The sequence below is a fragment of the Alligator sinensis genome, unplaced genomic scaffold, assembly GCF_000455745.1.
Source record: "Alligator sinensis unplaced genomic scaffold, ASM45574v1 scaffold1089_1, whole genome shotgun sequence".
NCBI lineage: Eukaryota > Metazoa > Chordata > Crocodylia > Alligatoridae > Alligator > Alligator sinensis.
In genome coordinates, this window is record NW_005842030.1 from 991,934 (window position 1) to 999,271 (window position 7,338).

The 7,338-nt window shown below is 44.1% G+C and overlaps 1 protein-coding gene across 1 annotated transcript in view; it reads right to left on the reverse strand.

The window, feature by feature from the left end:
• TENM4 (teneurin transmembrane protein 4) overlaps positions 1 to 7,338 on the reverse strand; it is a 520,289-nt gene that overhangs the window by 492,103 nt on the left and 20,848 nt on the right. Inside the window, 1 exon segment of the mRNA XM_025202552.1 lies at positions 83 to 166. The gene's annotated coding sequence lies outside the window, so the exon portion shown is untranslated.

Here is a 7,338-nt window from a genome sequence, read left to right on the forward strand (position 1 = left end):
AACTGAAATACACCATAGAGCAAACCCAACCCAACAACACAAAACAGAAATAATTAATGATCAGCCTTTTTTTATTATTTACCTTTTTGAAGTATCTAGGAATAATCCATCAAATACTCCTTGAAGTATGCAATTTCAAACTGGACATGTGTTAATCTCAGTCTACCTGTTGAAAGATGTGCATAAAAACAGTCAGCAATATTTAACTAATCTTAATCATGTGCAAGTCAAGCATTAAAAATAGCTACTTATTAGCCATCTGGATCATATAATGCTAGTCTTGCATGCTATTGTGATTGCTGGTATAAATGTTACCATTGGGATTACATTAGATTAATTTGTACATCATATGTAAAGAAATGACTGTCAATACCAACCATGATCATTACAAGATTTTTCCAGCTATTAAAGCATCACAGGGTAAACCCAGAGTTCAGAGAAAATCTTCATCCCCTTGCCAAAGGAGGACTTTGCTTTAAAGCACTCTAGCACTTGGTCTAGTCTGGTTTCAAGTATCCTCAGCAATGTCATAAACCGCTTCTTTTATCCAAAGACAATTTCACAGGCTAATAGTTTTCCCTGCATGGAAGATTTTTCTTATATCCACCTTAAATATTTCACTTTTTAACTTAATTCAATTAATTTGGCTGGATACCTGATTGCCCCTCAATAATTCCTGCCCTGTCTCACTGTTTATATTCCTCTCATCTTGGCAAATGTTGTCTCCTTGCTGTTTTTTTGGCCTACCCTCAAGGTACCTGAAATTAAATTTAATATTGCAGGTGAGGTGGTACCAGATGATTATAGGAACAGGGTTTCACCTCCTCGCTGTTTGCATCTACAGACCAAAACCACATTGACTTTAAATGTCTCCATATCACATTGTCAGCTTGTGCCAAACCTAGGCCCAGATCCAAAAAACAGGACTAAAGCATGGTGAGACTCAGCACCAACATCTTTAGGCCTCCACTGCAGAAGTGCAGTTCACAAACCTAAGTTAAGGACCGTAAGTCCCCTTACAGCTGAATGGGCCACATCAGACCGAGCACTCGCCTAGACCAGCGTTTTTCAACCTGCGGGTCACAACCCAAAATCAGGTTGCAGGAATATATGAAAGGGTGGCAGACAAGGTTTAAAAATGGATCAACACACTTTAAAAATGCATTCTACTTCAAAGGAGAAAAACATAGAAAACCATGGCTTTTCCCTTGCAGGCTGTCAGAGTCGCAGCTTGCAAGGGGCTGCTTGGGACTACCCCTGCTCCACACTCACACCCCTTGCCCCATACATTGGGGGGCGGGGTCTGGGGGCAGTGGGTTGGGAGTGAGGGGCACTGGATTGGGACTGGCTAATGTCTATGAATGGGTCCCAGTACAAAAAAGGTTGAGGACCACTGTCCTAGGCATCTATCTCCTCCAGCTTACATCTCCCTTGGTCCTCTGTCTGATTTCTGCTTCCAATATGGTGCTTAAGCGTGAGATTGCCAACAGTTAAAAAACCAGAGCCAACAAGAAACTCTGAAGAGAGGGGAATGTCTGACATCCCACCGCTGACCTGGGGTTAGGCACCTCTGTGAGAATGGGATTCACATCCTTGCCTATATTCAAGCACCTAGATTGTTCCTGGGGAACGCTTTTTATTTGAAATGTAGATAAGGCTGCTATTACCCGTCTTTCATGGAACAGCCTAAAGGTTGCAACATCTGTCCAGGAAACGGTAGGTCTGCATCCTAGGTGTTCCTTGACCTGTGGGGGTTCACACCTGTCACTCCCACCCTCTTAGAAAAGTGCCCTAACCAGCAACCTCTAAACTCCCCACTTCTTCCAGTGAACCTGGGCCATGGTCTAAAAGGAATGCAGGATTCATGGGGCCAGAGGAGAAGTAAGGGGAAAAAAAAGCCTGACTTGGCAGCCTCATGTTGAAGGCAATCTCCTGGAAGGGGGCAGACATAGATTATGTCACATCCTCCCAACACCATTAATGCACTGACTCTTAAATGCACAAGACTCTTAAATGTATAAGCAGTCCCTCGTGCTCTGAGTTCACCTACAGAAATGGTTCCTTTTGGGGATCTGGGTACAGGGACCCCAAAACCCCAAATGCCTTAGGCAAGAGATAGGTCTGAGATGCTCAGCTCAGCTCAGTCAAGATAGTGGAAAATGCTGGGCACACGCAGTTGAAAATCATTAGTAACTTCACTGACAAAATCTTAGGTGACCACAGCCTTTCAAGAGGTTAGACTGGGTTTTTATGAAACAGTGGGTGTATCTACATGTGCATTAAGGCAGCTGAATAAACTCCAGCACAGGTCGCGCGGGAGTGTATTGCTCCCGGGCACAACATCCACAGGTGCACCCAGTACTACAACACGTTGAGCTGGGGCAGTGCATGCTACAGAGGGGCTGGCTGGGGCACGTGGGTGCTATAGTGTGGGGCTAGATGGCAAGTAGCCCCTACACTGTAGCACTTCATGCCCCAGCCACCCTAGTCCCTGTCTACATGTGCGTTGCGGCAGAGTACTTTACTAACAGTACTATCCTGCAGTGGAGTGAATTAGTTTACTAATAGAGTTGCACGTGTAGATGCTGATGTTTTAGTCAGCTCCTCAGTAAACGTCTCATGTAGACATGCCTGGTCTCTCTGACTTCGGCACCTACGGTCCCCCTAATCCGGTTGAGGAGCTGGCTCTTAGTAGCCTTGATTACTCTTTCACAAACCAGGGACTGAGGCCACATCAGACTGAACGCTCTCCTAGGCATCCATCTCCTCCAAATTACATGTCCCTTGGCTCCCTTTCCTATTTATGCTTCCAACCTTATCTTCCCTGCCTTTCATTGTATCTATTTAGGACTGTTTCTCCCCTATAAGCATTAGCTTGAAATCTTCCACCTATATCTCATGTTGCCAATTCCTATCTAGATTTCTAATCTCTCTAGGTCCCTTTTGTATAATCTGCCCTCAGTGATTAATGCAGTGACACCCAATTTGGAATCATCTGTGATTTTAATTAAGATGAACTTCTCCTCCCCCACACTCCACTCCTAACTAATGAATGAAGATGTTAAAGATGACTGGACACAGGACCACTCCTTAATGTTCCCTGTTAGACAACTCCTAGATTCCAATACATTTTCATTTATTATTACCCTTTGTTAATGGTCCTGTGGATGGTTATTAATTAGCCTCACAGAGTCCCTATCGAAGGCAATCTGAATTAATCTCCAGTCTCCTTTCTGGTGTTCATTTCAGAGACTGGAAAGCCAGAGGCAGAAGAGACGATCAGTCACAAGAATAGCTCACTGAGTGAGATGCTGCATAGTATTCACATTTCTTACAGTCTTTCAGGGCATTTTTACATATGCAAGCACTGCAGCGCTAGAAGCTTTAAAACGCTTGCAGTTGTATAAGACGTTTGCGGTTGTATAAGTGGCGAAATGCGTGTCATTGCTGAGAAAATGGTGGCGGCGCACTATTGAACTAAAACACATCAGAGGTGCTTTAGTTCAGAAGGGCACCGCCACTTTTTTTTGCACGCTGACATGCATTTTGCTGCTTATACAACTACACGTGGCGCAGCGCAGTTCGCCTCAGCTTGCGTGCGAAGACTTGATTAATTGAGCCTGCTCCAAAGCGGTGGATCACCAGTGTGTTGCAGGACAAAAAAGTATGTGTATAAATGCCCTACCATGCTGCCCACATACACCTGTTGAGGTAAGGAGGTAAGGAGGTGAATATTAACTGCCCTTCACAGACAAAATCCATCACAGGAGACACTTCAAAAGTATTTGGGCATTTAAAAGTATGGACAGATGAAACAAATGGAGAAGAGGGACTTACTCAAGTTTAGTGAAATCCCCTCTAACTGTTTTCTCTGACCACACTATCCCACAGCAAGTGGAAGCTACAGGATGATCATTTACTACCTGGATTAACTGTTTTAATCATGAAAAGCAAACCAGGAGTGGACATACAAAACAGTTGGGATTAACCAACCTGAACTCACTGGTGGTAACTCTGCTTCCCTTTACCTTCTTAATTGTTCACCTGTTCATTTGGATGTGGTGTGCATTAAGTGCTTAAATACTAATGAACTGAAATAGGATCACACAGGAAGTTTGTATTTTAGCAGTGTCTTGAAGGCAGATCTGCACAACTTGAAATCAGTGCCTTAAAAAAAGGACCATACTTCCATTCTCAAGAAGAAAGGAATATGGAAACCATCTCTCAATCTGTCTGGATACAGGTTAAATCCTAGAAATGCAAGGATGGTATAGGGCAGCTCTTAATGGTGAGTACAGAAAAGAATCTTTCATGTCTAGAGAAAAAAGTCACAAATGGATTTTCCAATGAAATCATTTGCTGTTGCAGCTGTTCAGGTTTTTTTTTTTCTTAAAGAAATGTTAATTGAAACTTCCTAATCACCTTTAAAATATTCTCGGACCATCCAGCACTGCATAAAAAGACTATGCAAGTAAAAAAAGAGAAAGAAGCAAACAAAAAGGCGTGTGAAGATGCATCAGCTCTGAAGGAGAAGGTAATCACGGGTTAAGCAAGAGAATAATGGAACGCTGCAGGATTCAAAAAACAGCGAGAGCAGAATTGGAAACAACTGGGAGCTGTTTGAGGAACCCAATTTCACAAATGCCTCAAATACCCATCATGTTTTTTAAACACACCAATATTAGTATGAATTGTGGCTTCTCCCCTTTCCAATAACACACAAAGTGCTGAAAGATTTATAAAACACCAAGTTTATGAAGAGTATTGTTCCCAAAATTTGAGAAATAATTATGCATAGGGGTTTTTTTTCCCCCCTCTAGATTTGTAAATGAGACCCAGCTAGAGCTGAACTCTCTTTGAATCACTAAAAATAAGCCTAAGAAACCTCATCTAAATCCATCACTGCTGCAATTTATACTACACAGAACTCCAGTATAGTATAATTAGCAAATACATTGCAATAATTTATTTTTGGTTTAAAAAGCCTGAACAATCAGGACCTTAGAGCAAAATGGGAAAATGCGATGCTATGAATCAGACGTGTTCTGCTGGCTCATATTAATTCTGTTATTTTACCTTTGGTGCACATTCATCTATCTGTACAATATGAATGCTCCTTACAGCTGCGTGTTCATATTGTACCTTGGACTCAATATGAAAGACGAAGGCTGATGCATAGCTGCAATAATACTTCTATTTCCACTATTATGATTAACATTCCTCTGAAGAGGAAGCATCCAGCAATGTTAATTACAGTAATAGTGAGATTCCAGATGTCATAAATCATCATGTGGCATAGTGTAAGCTCCACCAAAACCTTATCAAAAACCAATTTTGCATGATTTTTGAAATTGTTCTCCTATTAATTTCTACCTCATTTTCATGAGACCATCCAGCTAGTGACTCTTGACAAGACACTAATAATAGTTGGCACTTAAGATTAACAACTGCTATCCAGCACCATCCCAAACAGCTTTTACAAGAACAAAACAGATTCCTTTAACAGAGTGATCTTTCCCATTAGAAACAGCATTTTGCCAGCAGATCCCCCACCATTATTTTTCTTTTGAAGGAAGAAGGAAGACTTTGCAATTCAATATGGGCCTAAAGCAGGAGCTCTTGGCTCATTTCAAAGCTCTGCTATAGCATTTCTGCATAACACTGGCAAGTCACTTACAGAATCATAGACTTACAGACTCATGGAAAATAAGGGTTAGAGGGATCTCAGGAGGTCACATCTAGTCCAACCCCCTGCTCATAGCATGAACAGCCCCAACTAGATCACCTCAGTCAAGGGTCTGATCACCCCAGTCAAGGGCAGAGATTGCACCACCTCTCTGGGTAACCTGTTCCAGTGCTTTACTACCTTCCTAGTGAGAAACTTTTTCTTAATATCTAAGCTCAGCTTCCCTCGCTGCAGCTTGAGACCATTGCTCCTTGTTCTGTCATCTGTCACTGCTGAGAACAGTCCAGCTCCATCCTCTCTCGAACTGCCCTGCAGGGAGTTGAAGGCTGCTATTCAATTCCCCCTAACCAGTTTTGTTGCCCTCCACTGGACTCCCTTCAATTTGTCCACATCCTTTCTGTAGTAGGGAGGGTCCAAAACTGGACACAGTACTCCAGATGTGGCCTCACCAGTGCTGAACACAGGGGAAGAAACACTGCCCTTGATCTGCTAGCAAAACTCCTACTAATGCAGCCCAGTATGCCTTTAGCTTTCTTTGCTACAAGGGCACACTGTTGGCTCATATTTAGCTTATTGTCCACTGTAACCCCCAGGTCCTTTTCTGCAGAGCCGCTGCCCACCCAGTCACCCCCAGCCTGTCCCAGTGCATGGGATTGTTCCATCCCAAGTGCAGGACTTTGCACTTGTCCTTGTTGAACCTCATGAGATTTCTTTTGGCCCAAACCCCATAATTTGTCTAGGTCACTCTGAATCCTCCAATGTACCTACTACTACCCTTAGCTTGGTGTCATCTGCAGACTTGCTGAGGGTGAACTGCATCCCAACTTCCAGGTCGCTGACGAAAATATTGAACAAAACTGATCCCAGGACCAACCCCTGGGGCACTCCACTTCAGACCAGCCAACTAGACATTGAGCGCTTGATTATTACACTTTGAGCCCAATGATCCAGCCAGTTTTCTATCCACTTTACAGGTCATTCATCCAACCTGTACTTCCTTAGCCTGTCTGTAAGAATGCTGTAGGAGACCACATCAAAAGCCTTGCCAAAGTCAAGGTATATCACACCCCCTCCTGTCCTCACATCCACAGAGCCAGTTATCTCATCATTGACTCAGGCAATCAGGTTGGTCAGGCATGACTTGCCCCTGGCTGATTGTTCCTAATCTCTTTCTTCTCCCCCAAGTGCTTAGAAATGGGTTCCTAGTGGACCTGCACCATGATTTTTCCAGGACTGAGGTGAGGCTGACTGGGCTGTAGTTCCCCAGGTCCTCCTTCATCCCTTTCTTAAAGATGGGTACCTTTTCCAATCATCTGGGACCTCTCCCGACTGCCACAGGTTTTTAAAGATAATTGCCAGTGGCTTTGCACTCACATTGGCCAATTCTGTCAGCACCCTTGTCACGGCACACCTCGCTGCCCCGCTCCTAGAGAGGGGAGAACTGCTGGGGAAAAGCCTCAGCAGAGATAATGAGCACAGCTGCAGGTTGCCAGGGCAACTAATGAGAGTCAGCTGATCCTGAGGCGGCAGGGCCTGGCTCCTATAAAGCCTAGAGCCAAGGCCAGGCTAGGGGTTCCCTACTAGCAGCCAGAGGGGCAGGGGCAGGGGCAGGGGCAGGGGAAGGGGCAGGGGCCGGGGCGCGGGGGCCCGGC